Here is a 15,461-nt window from a genome sequence, read left to right on the forward strand (position 1 = left end):
GTGAAGTACTTGCCTTGTGTAACCTCCTTAAACTTTCCACCTCTCACCATGTAAGCATGACCTCTCGTTATTTAATCCTTCACCCTGGGAAAAAAGCTTGTCTCTATCCACTCTGTCTATACCCTTCATGATCTTGGAAACCCCAATCAGTTACCCCTCAATCTCCTTTTTTTCTAGTGAAAATAAAGCTAACCTACTCAACCTCTCTTCATAGCTAGCACCTTCCATATCAGGCAACATCCTCATAAACCTTCTCTCCACCCTCTCCAAAGTGTCCACATCCTTTTGGTAATGTGGTGATCAGAACTGTACAGAGTATTCTAAACGCGGTCGAACCAATGTCTTGTACAATTTTAACATGGCTTGCCAGCTCTTATATTCAATATCCCGATCAATGAAGGCAGGCATACTATATGCCTTCATGACCAACCTCTCCACCTGTGCAGCAACCTTCAGGGTACAATGGATTGCACTCCCACATCTCTCTGCCCATCAACCTTTCCCAAGGCTGTTCCAGTCCTTGTATAATAAGCTTTAGAATTAGACTTGCCAAAATGCATCACCTCACATTTGTCTGGATTGAAAGCCATCTGCCACTTTTCTGCCGAACTCTCATCTACCTGTACCCTCCTGTATTCTCTGACAGTCCCAGATGCTTTCTACTGCTCCACCAATCTTTGTGTCATCTGCAAACTTAATGATCATACTAACAGTGCCCTCTTCCAGATCATTTATGTATATTACAAACAACAGCTGCCCCAATACTGACCCCTGTGGAACACCACTGGTCACCTTTCTCTATTTCGAGAAACTCCCTTCAACTACTACACTCTGTCTCCTGTTGCTCAACGAGTTCTTTCTCCACCTAGCTCAAACACCCTGCACACCATGTGATTTCACGTTTTCCATTAGTCTACAATGGGGAACCTTATCAAATGCCTTACTAAAGTCCATGTATATGATATCAACAGCCCTTCCTTCATCTATCAACTTGGTCACTTCCTTGAAGAACTCTATTAAGTTGGCAAGGCACAATCTCCCCTGCACAAAACCATGTCTCCTGTCACTGATAAGCTCATTCTTTTTGAAATATAAATGGACCCTATCTCTCAGTACCCCCTCGTGCAACTTCTCCACAACCGATGTCATGCTCACTGGCCTGTAGTTACCTGGAATATCCCTACTACCCTTCTTGTACAGGCGGATGACATAAGCAACCTTCCAGTCCTCCGGCACCTCACCTGTATTTAAGGGTGCCACAAAGATATCTGTCAGTGTCCCAGCTATTTCCTCTCTCGCCTCCCTTAGCAACCTGGGATAGATCCCATCCGGTCCTGGGGATTTGTCCACCTGAATAACCTCGAGCATACCCAACACATCTTCCCTACTAATGCCAACATGATCCAGACTAATCAAACTTCTGTCTCTAATCTCAAGATTCATCATGTTCCTCTCCTCAGTGAAAACTGATGCAAAGTAATCACCCAGAATCTCACCCATTCTCTCAGGTTCTGCACACAGCCTTCCTTCCTTATCTTTTAGTTGACCAATCCTTTCTCTGGTTACCCGCTTGCTTCTGATGTAAGAATAAAATGATTTGGAATTCTGCTTGCTAAAGCTATTTCATAACCCCCTTTAGCTCGCCTGATTCCTTGAAATGACCTTCCTGAAAAATGATTACACCCTGCAATTAAGAATTGAACAAAGTGCTGCGACTGACTCAGTTGCTCGGTGATTTTTTAAAAAAAATCAATTAGGCAAACTGTGTGGCTGGATTACTTGAAAAACTAAAAGTCTCTTAAACAGGAAGATTAACAAATTAACAAATGGAACGGCATTGTGGCTGCCTCACAGCACCAGGGACAGGTAGGAATGTTCAAGAGGGCGGTGCTGATTTGGAAGGTTGAATCTGGGATAAGGTAAGGGGGAGGGCAAATGAAGAAACCAACGAAATCCATATTGATCCCATATGGTTGGATGGTCCCAAGATGAGACGTTCTGGCGATGAGGCCAGGACCTGCATATCCGTGGGGGAGTGGGAGGGGAGTTAAAATGTTCAGCCACGGGGCAGTGGAGTTGGTTAGTGCATATCCAAGCGTCGTTCTCTGAAAGGATCAATGAGTTGACATCCTGTCTCCCTGATGCAGAGTAGACCACATCAGCTAGATCAGCTAGATTAATTACATTCTAGATTGAACTTTCTTGCAGCTCTGGGTTTCATTCTGCTAATTTGAATTGATTGAATTCTGATTTTGTTTTGCTTCATTGTGTTGAATTGAGTAAATTGGATTCTGATTCACTTTGTAGAATCAAACTTTATCTTCAAGGGGTTTCCTGCTTTCAGTTTATGGTATTTTTCTGCTGAAGAGATTGTCTGCCTGGACCACTTTTAATCAGTAATATTTGTGAAGTTCTTTGGTTTTCGTACGTCGTTTCTGTATTTATTAAACTAAACTGGCGACATGAGGCCAGTTTGTAATTTCCTGAAGACAGAAGATATAAGACAGAAAAGCGGAAGTTTGAGAAGTGAAGAAAAAAACATATTATTGGATTTACTTCAAAAGAAATCAGTTTTAAACATAGACTACACAAATTCTGCTTTAACTTGCCTCATTCAAAAATATATTTGTGACTAAAATGTCTTACTGACCATTAGGTAAGATTTCATAATTAAGACTAAAAATATTATAAATTACGTGATACTATTTATCATTGAACTAATTTTGTTTTTACATTAGCGCATTAATCAACAATTATCTCTCAAGGTACATGGATAGGATAAATAGACAAGACCTTTCCCTCTGACTAATGCACCTGACGCTATGGGCAATTTAGCATTGCCAATTCACCTGATCTTCACATTGTTGGACTGTGGGCGGAAACCCAAGCAGATACGGGGAGAATGCACAAACTCCATACAGACAGTCATCCGCTGCTGGAAGCGAACCAAGGACTGTAGGTAGTAGCTTAGCGCTACTAAGCATGTAGCGCTGTTAAGCAGCAGCACTAACCACTGAAACACTGTGCCACCCGGTTGTCCTGATGCCTTTTTAGTTCTGTTGAAAGAGTTTGCAGAGTCAGTTCTGCTGCAAACTCATCACTGAATCTCAGTATTATCATTTGGCAATACTTGTTCTGTTGAGAAGATTATTATATTTGTTTGTGCATTATTTACGTTGATGGTCAAAGTTGAAACTCACGCAACACCAAGTTTGAGTCCAGCAGGGTTATTTGGGAATATTGATGATGTCAAAGAACTGTTCCAATTTGCCCATTGAGTGCAGTCATCATGTGAGCTGAAATTTTTTGAAGCCCAATATGAGGAAAAACGCAGATTACAAAGGGTTTGGAAATTAACGGAAGAAAATATCTTATGGCACTTTGATTAATAATAAGTAGCAATTTTGGATTAATGTTGTAAACATTAAGATTGGTTTATATTGCTAATTCAGAACTCAACTACCTACTCTGATCACAAGATCTGACATTAAGTATTTACCAGTAACAGATATAAATAAATAGAATTTCAAAAGTAGAATGTTCTAATAGTTCTAATAGTTCTTGATATCGAACAAAATGCCATTTTGATGAATCATTAATCAATGATCACCTTTCAATTCTGCTGAACACTATCCGCAATGCTTCTGGCTGGAAAAGATCATTGACAGGAACCATTTAGCAATTTTGTCCGAGATGTTTCCATGAAGAACAGATCAGTTTTGCAAGTAACTTGAGTTAATTAAGTATTATTTTCCTGAAGAACTAGATTTCCGGGAATAAAACATGAATTTGGTGATTTAGTCGACATGGCTCTTGACATTTGCTTAAATATAGAGAGTTACATTTTACAACAACATATCAATTCAGAAGTCTATCGTTAGAATGGAACTGATATAGTACATTAGGTGACCAAAGGTTAGCTTTCAAATTAATTAAAATAACCATGTCGTGACCTCATCGTGAGAATAGTTGCTGGGAATGCTGAGAATATATTATATTGTGATATACTCTGTGTTCAGACTTACACCGTTTCATATTTTGCAGATGACACTAACTAAAGGCCAAGAGAAAAGGCTGTTTATTTTAACCGATTAAAATAAAGTAATATTATTTTAATTATTGCATTTGACTGAATGCTAAAATATTGCAATCTGAAGGCTGCTGCTCAGATTGGTTTAGTGCAATGACTATATATTTAGACATTAATTAAATCAAGCAATACCTGTTCGAAACACATTTTCAACCCATGCATTTTTTAAAAAAACTTTCACTCCAAATTGATTAATAACAAAATTAATTCATCAACAAACCTGACTGTACACATTTCTTATGATTGATACAACATAAATGCATCTGCACAGTGGGATGCAATATTTCCTGTACTGTTTTCTGCAGTGTGTGCAAAATCTTCAAAATTTAAGACATGTTTTAAGAATATGTAAAATTAATCCAGAAAATGATATATTTCTTAGTGAGTTGTGCTTATATTAGTGAAATTTCTGACCTCAATGATTGTGTTAATTATGATGAGACATTAAGTTTACTACAATAATGAATGTTCATTGTGAAAACATTCTCATTCATGTTCATGCATCCTCTCTGGCTAGATGCTATGGTAAATGTTACATTCCAGTGAATCTACATTTGATGTGACAGGATGAACAGGTTAGGATCTGCACTGTTCTATTGGTCGTGTCTGCATTAGTTTCGCTTGTCCTGGGGTGACACGGCATCTCGGTAGTTAGCACTGTTGCCTTACAGCACCATGAATCCTATTCAATTTCAGCCTCGGGCGACTGTTTGCATGGTTTCCCCGTATCTGCATGAGTGTTTCAGTTTCCTCCAACAATCCAAAAATGTGCAGGTTATGTACATAGGCCGTGCTAAATTGCACATAGTGCTCAGGATTGCGTAGCGTAGGTGGAATAGTAAGGGACAAATCTGACTCACATCAATAAATGTACATTTATATTAAATCCAAAATAAATTGGTTCCTCAGCACAGTTAATGGCAGAATGTCGAGAATGCGTATTTTCTCTCTAATCAATGCTGTAATCGTTCAGTAGAGTTTGACCGTTCAGTGGGGTGTAAATATCGCTGATTCAAATCCCGACAGCAGATAGTCATAACTTTGCAGCAGGCCCCTAATTTACATCTCAGCTCATCCTGTAGCTTTCCTGAAAATGCTTTTCCAACAAGCTTCATCAGCATCTTACATAATGGGTGTGAGTTCTGACAGATCATAGAGTCATAGACAAACTGCAGGAGTTTGGGAATCGGTTCTGAGAAATAATGTATCAGCCTTGGGCGAATTTGATTGAGTGGGGCAAAGGGAATTGTGCTATATATTTCATTCGTGCTTTATTTTGGGTGCAGTTTCTCGTTCCACAGTTTGTGGAATAACCGTCACTGAATTTGAAATGTTAACTTTGTTTTCCCTCCACAGGTGCTGCCAGGCCTGCTGAGTTTTTCCTGCAATTTGTGCTTTTATTTCAGATTTCCAGCATCCGAAGTTTGCTCTTCCATTTTCAGTTGGAAAAGCAGAGATTGTTAATAATTTTCATTAGAAAAATGCATTTTAATTATTGCTCCAATTTTTTTGGATTGGATAGTTTGGAATGTGGGTGATCTGATGATATTGAGCCGTAGTTTTAGAACTAACTGTATCAGGAAGTAACAATATCTCTCCAGAGCGCAGCCACTGGTCTAAATCAGTGGCCGTTATTTTGACCAATTAGATGTAGAATGTCGTTGCTCCCATTCCAAATAATAAACAGAATTTAAAAAAAACAACCATTACGTTGTTCATATATTTTATTAAAACATGTTTAGTGCCAGTGAAAGCCGAAAGTGTGACCCAACGATTGGAAGGTAGGCACAGCAGTGAGGTACAAGGCACCTTGAGCTGTTCCGCTATTTAATTAGACCATGCTTGATTTGACTTAACTCCATGTGCTTGACTTCGGTCTGTGCCCTTTAACACTTGATTAATGGAAAAATAGGATCGATCCCAGATGTCATAATTGATCAGCAAATAGCCGAGGGAGGCACATTGGCTGGTTCTGAAAGATAATCCTGTGAAATATTTAAAGTGACCCAAAGAGGCTGTGATTAATTGCTAAACAGAATGAATTTTAAATATCTGACATGATCAAATTTACCAGATTCCTTTAATTTGACATTATATTTTGTTATTACAAATCAGTGGAGTTAAACAGTGAGGAAACGTTCATTCCCATTAGATGTTTGTAATGCGCCTAAATGATTTGGATGAGAATATCGGAGACCTGGTCAGTAAGTTTTCAAATGACACCAAACATAATGACATAGTGGACAGTGAAGAAAGTTACTACCTATTGGTTCAATGGCTTAAGGAATGATAGATGGAGTTTACTTTGTTTAACTGTGAGGTATTACTTTTTGGCAAAACAAACAAGGGCAGGAATCATTCACTTCAGAGCAGGGCACTGGATGGTGGTGTCGAACAGAGAGTCTGAGGGAGGCAGGGTATAATCCCTTCAAATGTGCATCACAGATGGACAGGGTGGTGAAGAATGCGTTTATCACTCATGGTTCAAACTTTTGAGTCTCAGAATTGGGCTGTCATGTTGAGGTTGGGCAGATCGCAGATGGGGCATCTTCTGGAGAACTGTGTGTAATTCTCGTCGCCCTGTTGTGGCTACAACATTATTAACCGGAGTAGGGATAGGAAATGGTGCCAGGATGTTGCCTGCGTTGAAGGGTTTGAGTTAGAAACATTGGCTGGATAGGTTGGGACTTCGACACTGCAGCGTGGAAGTTCGAGGGGCGACCTTATAGTTGTTTATAAAATCAGGAGAGACATATTGTTACAAAGCCGACGTTAAACCCTTCTGTTAATTAAAACCAAACACACAGAAAAACTCTCCACAACTCGTTTTTTTTTAAAGTGTGAGTGAATGAAAGAGAACTTCTAATTTCCATTATTTAGAGGAAAATAGCCTCGTATTTTCGAACAGAGCACGAACCAAAACTATTAAAAAATCCAAATCCCCTTTTTCTAAACTAATTATTAACTGGCCCTACGTGTATAACAATGCTGGTCCAATAGCATAATTATTAAAGATTGCATTAAATGAATCTGAAGTCTACACAGTTTCTGTCTTCTCCGCTATCTTCAGTCTTCCCCCTAATGATCTTCCTGGCTCATCTTCTTACTTTTTTACTGCTGTTGCAGGAAAAGAAGCCTTTTGATAAAGAGTGTGTTCTTATTTCTTTGAGAAATTTGAAAGCAAGCTGTTAGATGCATAGTTCGCTCTCTGGCTCTCTGGCAGTTGCTATGCTGTTCAGTGGTAATTGCTCTGAACGGTTTCTAAAATGCCTTGGTTTAATATGCCCCAATATCATACCTTCTCAATGGTCTGATGCTGTCAATACAATAAATTCAAACACAATTGTATTTCAGTATCCTGGGCATAATTTAAACTAGTGCCGAGAATGTCATGCTGGAAAGGCACAGCAAGTCAACCAACATCTGAGGAGCAGGAGAATTGACAGTTCGGGCATAAGCTTCTCCCACAGGGATGGATTCCTGATGAAGGGCTTGTGCCTGAATGTCGTTTCTTCTGTTTCTCGAATGTTGCCTGACCTGCTGTGCTTTTCTAGCACCACACTCTCGACTATGATCTCCAGAATCTGCCGTCCTCACTTTCGTCTAAATAATTTAAACTTATTGATTAAATTTGAATTGGTGTCAAAACAGCAACCGAAACTCGGGCGCCCATTTAACTGCATTTGCTGTATCTTTTTTGGAACAGATCATCTCTTAGCTGTTCTGTTCTGCAGCTGTAGCTGCACTTTAAAATTACTTTAAAAATGTGGAAAACACGTTTTGTCTGAAAGTGAACAAAATCTCTTTCAATTTCATAACAAAACGGTGAATAGCAAAGATTTTTTTTCCTCAGCAGTGGGAGTTCAAAATTGGGGGAATATTTATAAGATGAAAGGAGAAAGACTGAAAACGGAGATGAAGGGCATTTTTTTTACACAGAAGGTGGTTAAATGTGGAATGAAGTGCCAGAGGAAGTGATGGATGCAGGTATTGTTACCACGTTTAAAAGACTTTTGGGTAATACATGAACAGGAAAGATTTGTTGGGATATGGCCATACATAAAGTGGTGGTACTAGTTTATTGTGGAAACAATATGGCATGGACCAGTTGGACTGAAGGATCTGCTTGACTCTATGGCTCCATGACTATAAATACATTCCCTAAGGTCAATGAAGGAAACCATTTGGAACAACATCATGTGGACATGCTATGAGTTTTTAAATTATTCTTTGAGTCTTCGAGTGAATATTTGCACCTCTGGATAAGCATGAAAGTGTCTGAATTCTTTCTTCTCCCTGAGAACCTAATACTCATCAGCCTATAATCGAGAAACAGGGCAGAGACAGTGAATACGGGCAACTTCGGTTTGAGTGTAGTCTGAAGAGAAACATTCAGGTGAAATTCTTCAATGCTTGTACTGACCTTGTACTCATAGCTCACCGTTTTGGGATATGCTGTTGAAGGAACATAAACGTTAGATGATACTGGAAGCCTCTTCACCTCTACCTATTGCTGTTCCATTTATGAAATATTTCTGCTCAACAACCTTTACAATGCTTAACCCCATTGTTTAATATTCAACTAGAGAGTGATGATCCTCTGAAATTCTCTGCCATAGAAAGTACTTGAGGTCAAGACATTGAATCTTTTAAGCAAGCTGTTACTTTATATCGGGGTCGGTGGAGAAAGCATCAATGGGGTACTCTGCTAGATGATAAGCTGTGAAAGCATTGAAGCATGTTTATTAAGTTTACAGATGACATCAAAATTGCTGGAGTAGTGGACAGTGAAGAAGGTTATCTAAGAGTACAATGCGATCTTGATCAACTGAGCCAATGAGTTGATGAATGGCAGATAGAGTTTAATTTAAATGAATGTGAGGTATTGCATTTTGGTCTGACAAACCAGAACAGGACTGACACAGTTAATGGTAGAGCTCTAGAAGTACTGTTGAACAGAGAGCATAGGATTCAGGTACATAGTTCCCTGAAAAAAGTGTCACAGACAGATAGGGTGTTGAAGAAGGAGTTTTGCATGCTTGCCTTCATTAGTCAGAGCATGGAGTATGGGAGATGAGACGGTTTATTGCAGTTGTATGAGATATTGGTGAGGTCACTTTTGGAGTATAGCATTTAGTCATGATCATACACTTATGTGAAGGATAATATTAAATTTTAAAGTGTGCAGAAATGTTTTACAAGAATGTCACTAGGACTGGAAGGTTTGAGTTATGAAGAGAGGTTGGATAAGGTCAGATTTTGTTTTTAGAGAGCTTATGAGGCTGAGGGGTGACTTTGAGTTTAAGAAAATTCTGAGGTGCATAAATAAGTCGAATATTAGAGGTATTTTTCCACTGGTGGGGCGGTTCAAAACTAGAAGGCATGGTTTAAGATGAGAAGGGAAAGATTTAAAACAGACTTGAGGAGCAACATTTTTCACAGAAAGGATGCTGCCTTAATAGAATTTTTGTTAGAGAAAGGGCAGATGAGGGTACATTTACAAATTTAAAAGACTTTTAGGCAATAATGCAAATAAGAAAAGGTCGGTGGCATACGGACCAAATATGAGCAAACTAGTTGAGTTTGGGAGCATTGTTTGGCAAGGACAAGTTGGAGTGAAGGGTCCCTTTCCGTTCTGTTGACTCTATGTCTCAATATTGAAGCAGGCTCGAAGTTCAGAATAAGTTTCCTAAGATCAGAAGGTAGAGAGATGGTAATGGGATCGGGTGATAATGTGATGCAATGTGAGCTGACAGGCTGTGGCGTGTTAGTTTGGTAGCGTGGTGCTTGGTGGGATCACTGGCAGTTTGAGCGGAAATACAACAGATGGATCAGTTTCAAGGCTAGTTAGTTGATAGTAAGCAGGGCACCTGGTTGTGTCAGTGGTAGTGAAGTGGTAGGTGGACATGATGTCAAAATGCAACAAATTTAGGGCGGCACGGTGGCACAGTGGTTAGCACTGCTGCCTCACAGCGCCTGTAGACCTGGGTTCAATTCCTGACTCAGGCGACTGACTGTGTGGAGTTTGCACGTTCTCCCTGTGTCTGCGTGGGTTTCCTCCGGATGCTCCGGTTTCCTCCCACAGTCCAAAGATGTGTCAGGTGAATTGGCCAAGCTAAATTGCCCATAGTGTTAGGTAAGGGGTAAATGTAGGGGTATGGGTGGGTTGCGCTTCGGCGGGTCGGTGTGGACTTGTTGGGCCGAAGGGCCTGTTTCCACACTGTAAGTCTAATCTAATCAGAGGTTGGTGAAATGACAGGCAGTAATGGCACGTGGATTAGGGAGGTAGGTTGCAATGTGCACAGGTTTGTTTGGGTAAGATGAGAGGTAGATGACTAAGGGCTGGGAATATGTCTGGAGGAGTTGGAACCTGTCAGGGGGTGTGTGAAATCTATGATGGCATGTCCAGTCAGTGACAGCTGTACCAAGGACATTCATGAAGGGCAGGTTCGAGGTTGTCAATGTGAATGGATGTTCAGAACCTGATAGTGATTTGCAATAAACTTGCGTTAAGTTGATAGTTATTGAAGTTAAAATGTTAATATCTCGAACCATACTTGGAGAAAGGCCAACTCAAAACATTCCAAAGTCTCTGAATGCTTAAAGGAGGTGGTCATGTCTTCAAAGGCCTCCAAAATTTGGATTATTTGTAATATACATAAATGATCCGGAGGAAGGTATTCATGGTCTGTTTCGAAAGTTTGTAGATGACGCTAAGATTCGTGGAGTAGCAGATTGTGAAGCAGGCTGTCAGAGAATGCAGCAGAATATGGATTTGAGAGTTGGGCAGAGAAATGGAAGATGGCGTTCAATCCAGGCAATTGCGAGGTGATACATTTTGTAAGATCTATTTCAAGAGGGAACTATACGTTAAATGGAAAAGTCCCGTGAAAATTGATGAGCAGAGAGATTTTGATTTTCAGATACATTGTGGTAACACAGGTCAGTAGAGTGGTCAAGGAGCCATACATCATGCTTTCTGTCATTGAATGGGATTTTGAGCACAAGAGTTGGCAGGTCATGTTATAGTTGTATAGAACTTTGGTTTGGCCAAATTTGGAATATTGCGTCCAATTCTGGTTGCCATATTAGCAAAAGGATGTGGATGCTTTGGAGAGGGTACAGAGGATATTCATCACGATGTTGCCTGGTAGGGAGGGTGCTAACTATGAAGAGAGGTTGAATAGATTAGGATTATTTTTGTTAGAAAGATGGAGGGTGAGGGAAAACCTGTTTGAGGTCTACAAAATCGTGTGAGGTAAAGATAGGGTGGATAGCATGAAGCTTTTTCAGAGAGTGGGGGACACAGTTACTCCAGTCACGAGTTCAAAGTGAGAGGGGAGAAGTTTAAGGGAGATATAAGTGGAAAGTTCTTGCCCATAGGGTGGTGGGTGCCTGGAGCATGTTGGTAGAGGTGGGCATGAAAGCTTTATTTAAGATATTTCGAGACACAGATAATTAGAAAATAGGCAACAGGTTTGGATAGAGGATCTGGGTCTTCACAAACTTGGAGGGCTGAAGGGCCTGTTCCTGTGCTGTAATTGTCTTTGTTCTTTGTTCTTTAATTGCCAGTTGGAAGTTTCACGTTCAATCAGGTGAGACAGATCTTTTTTCTGGTCTCGATGATCAGCTCCTATCTCTAATGCTGCAGCGACCATCATCCCATCGAGAGACACCTGTCTCGCATTGCTAAGTGAGAAGGAAGCTTCTCAACAGATGTGGGAATAAATTGAGGACTCTAGTTGCTGGACATCAGAGTCGAAGAATGTGCTGCTGGCAAAGCACAGCTGGTCAGGCAGCATCCATGGAACAGCACTGATGAAGGGCTTTTGCCCGAAACATCGATTCCCCTGCTCCTCGGATGTTGCCTGACAGGCTGTGCTTTTCCAGCACTACTCTCTTTGACTTCTCAATACAGGTCTAGATTAGAGAGGTGCTGGAAAAGCACAGCAAGTCAGGCAGCACCCGAGGAGCAGGAAAATCGACGTTTCGGGCAAAAGCCCTTCATCAACAATATTCCTCTATTCCTGATGAAGAACTTTTGCCCAAAACGTTGATTTTCCTGCTCCTCAGATGCTGCCTGATCTGCTGTGTTTTTCCAGCACCACTCTAATCTAGACTCAAGTTTCCAGCAGCTGCAGTCCTCGTTTTTTTTTACCTTCTCAACACAGATGCCTACTATTTTCCATCTCGAGGAACAGTGACCTTAAATATTTCTATTGATATTTTATGTTAGATCTGGTCTATCCTTTTCCATCACTATTTTAAAATGAATAGAATTATGGTCGCTGGCTTCAAAGTGCTCCCCCAGTGACACCTCAGTCCCCTGCCCTGCCTTATTTCCCAAGAGTAGGTCAAGTTTTGCACCTTCTCTAGTAAATACATCCACATACTGAATCTGAAAATTGCCTGTACACACTAAACAAATTCCTCTCCATCTAAACCTTTGACACTCTGGCAGTCCCAGTCGATGTTTGGAAAGTTAAAATCCCCTACCATAACTATCCTTAGAGATAGCTAAGATCCACTTAAAAGTTTGTTTCTCAATTTCCCTCTGACTATTGGGAGGTCTATAACATAATCCAAATAAGGTGATCATCCCTTTCTTATTTCTCAGCTCCTGGATGTATTTCCGGGAATATCCTCCCTCAGCACACCTGTAATGCTATTCCTTATCAAAAATGCCACTGCCCCTCCTCTCTTGCCTCCCTTTCTATCCTTCCTGTCACATTTGTATCCTGGAACTTTAAGCTGCCAGTCCTGCCTATCCCTGAGCCATATTTCTGTAATTGCTATGATATCGTGAATCCATGTTCCTAACCATGCCCTGAGTTCACCTGCCTTCCCTGTTAAGCCCGTTGCTTTGAAATAAATGCAGTTTAATTTATTAGTCCTCCCTTGTCCCTGCCTGCCCTGACTGCTTGACTCATTTCTGTTCTCAGCTGTACCCATCTCAGATCGATCTCTTCCCTCACTTTCTCTCTGGGTCCCACCTCCCACCTTACTAGTGTGAATCCTCCCAAGCAGTTCGAGCAAATTTCCCAGCCAGTATATTTGTCCCCTTCCAATTTAGGTGCAATCCGTCCTTCTTATACAGGTCAATTCTAATTTAGGGAAAGGCCAATTTTGACAATAGTAGGCAAGAACATTCGAAAGCTGATGGGAGGCAGATGTTCGCAGGTAAAGGGACGGCTGGGAAATGGGAAGCCTTCAGAAAAGGTGATCTCGAAAGTCCAGAGAAAGTTTATTTCTGTCAGGGTGAAAGGGAACGCATGTAGGGAATGAGGGATGACTAAAGGAATTGAGGGTTCGGTTAAGAAAAAGAAGGAAGCATATGTCAGGTATAGACAGGATAGGTCGAGTGAATCCTTAGAAGAGTATAAAGGAAGTAGGAGTATACTTAAGAGGGAAATCAGGATGGCAAAATGGGGACATCAGATAGCTTTGGCTATCCAAAGGGGTTTTACAAATATATTAAGGACAAAAGGGTAACTAGGGAGAGAATAGGGCCCTCAAAGATCAGCAAGGCCATCTTTGTGTGGAGACACAGAGAATGGGGGAGATACTAAATGAATATTTTGCATCAGTATTTACTGTGTAAAAGGATATGGAGGACATAGGTTGTAGGGAAATAGATGGTGACATCTTGCAAAAAGTCCAGATTACAGATGAGGAAGTGCTGGATGTCTTCAAACGGTTAAAGGTAGATAAATCCCCTGAACCTGATCATGTGTATCCAAGAACACTGTGGGAAGCTAGAGAAGTGATTGCAGGGCCCCTGCTGGGATATTTGTATCATTGATAGTCACAGGTGAGGTGCCGCAGGACTAGAGGTTGGCAAACGTGTTGCCACTGTTTAAGGAGGGCGGTAAAGACAAGCCAGGGAACTATAGACTGGTAAGCCTGAACTCTGCGGTGGGCAAGTTGTTCGAGGATATCCTGAGGGACAGGATGTACATGTATTTGGAAAGGCAAGGACAGATTAGCAATAGATAACACGGCTTTGCGCGTGGGAAATCATGTCTCACAAACTTGATTGAGTTTTTTTGAAGTAGTAGCTAAGAAGATTGATGAGGGCAGAGCAGTAGATGTGATCTATATGGACTTCAGTAAGGTGTTCGACAAGGTTCCCCATGGGAGACAGCTTAGATCTCATGGAATACAGGGAGATCTAGCCATTTGGATACAGAACTGGCTCAAAGGTAGAAGACAGAGGGTGGAGGGTTGTTTTTCAGACTGGAGGCCTGTGACCAGTGGAGTGCCACAAGGATCGGTGCTTGGTCCCCTACTTTTTGTCATTTATGTAAATGATTTGGATATGAGCATAAGACATGCAGTTAGTAAGTTTGCAGATGACATCAAAATTGGAGGTGTAGTGGAGAGCAAAGAGGGTTACCTCAGATTACAACAGGATCTGGACCAGATGGGCCAATGGGCTGAGAAGTGGCAGATGGAGTTTAATTCAGATAAATACGTGGTGCTGCATTTTGGGAAAGCAAATCTTAGCAGGACTTATACACTTAATGGTAAGGTCCTAGGGAGTGTTTCTGAACAAAGAAACCTTGGAGTACAGGTTCATAGCTCCTTGAAAGTGGAGTCGCAGGTAGATAGGATAGTAAAGAAGGCGTTTGGTATGCTTTCCTCTATTTGTCAGAATATTGAGTACAGGAGTTGAGAGGCCATGTTGCGGCTGTACAGGACATTGGTTCGGCCACTGTTGAAATATTGCATGCAATTCTGCCATTCTTCCTATCAGAAGGATGTTATGAAACTTGCAAGTGTTCAGAAAAAAATTACAAGGATGTTGCCAGGGTTGGAGGATTTGTGTTACAGGCAGAGCCTGAACAGGCAGCGGCTGTTTTTCCTGGAGCGTCGGAGCGTGAGGGATGACCTCATAGAGGTTTACAAAATTATGAGGGGCATGGATAGGATAAATTGACAAAGTCTTTTCCCTGGGGTGGGGGAGTCCAGAACTAGAGGGCAGGACAAATGTTTAGGGTGAGAGAGGAAAGATATAAAATAGATCTAAAGGGCAACGTTTTCATGCAGAGGGTGGTATATGTATGGAATGAGCTGCCAGAGGATGTGGTGGAGGCTGGTACAATTGCAACATTTAAGAGGCATTTGGATGGTTATATGAATAGGAAGGGTTTGGCGGGATATGGGCCTAGTGCTCACACATGGGAATAGATTGGGTTTGGATATCTGGACGGCATGGATAGGTTGGACTGAAGGATCTATTTCCATGCTATACATCTCTATGACTCTATGTTAATACCATTTGTGAATCTGACATCCTCAAAATGCTGTGGGTTATTATTGACATAAAGTGAACTGGAGTCTGCTTTTAAATATTGTGGCGACAAGAGCA

The 15,461-nt window shown here is 41.0% G+C and overlaps 1 pseudogene; it reads left to right on the forward strand.

Annotated features, from left to right (window-relative positions):
• Window positions 1-15,461, forward strand: part of LOC132835890 (Ig heavy chain C region-like) — a 29,595-nt pseudogene that overhangs the window by 10,338 nt on the left and 3,796 nt on the right.

This window comes from Hemiscyllium ocellatum, chromosome 45, assembly GCF_020745735.1.
Source record: "Hemiscyllium ocellatum isolate sHemOce1 chromosome 45, sHemOce1.pat.X.cur, whole genome shotgun sequence".
Classification (NCBI taxonomy): domain Eukaryota; kingdom Metazoa; phylum Chordata; class Chondrichthyes; order Orectolobiformes; family Hemiscylliidae; genus Hemiscyllium; species Hemiscyllium ocellatum.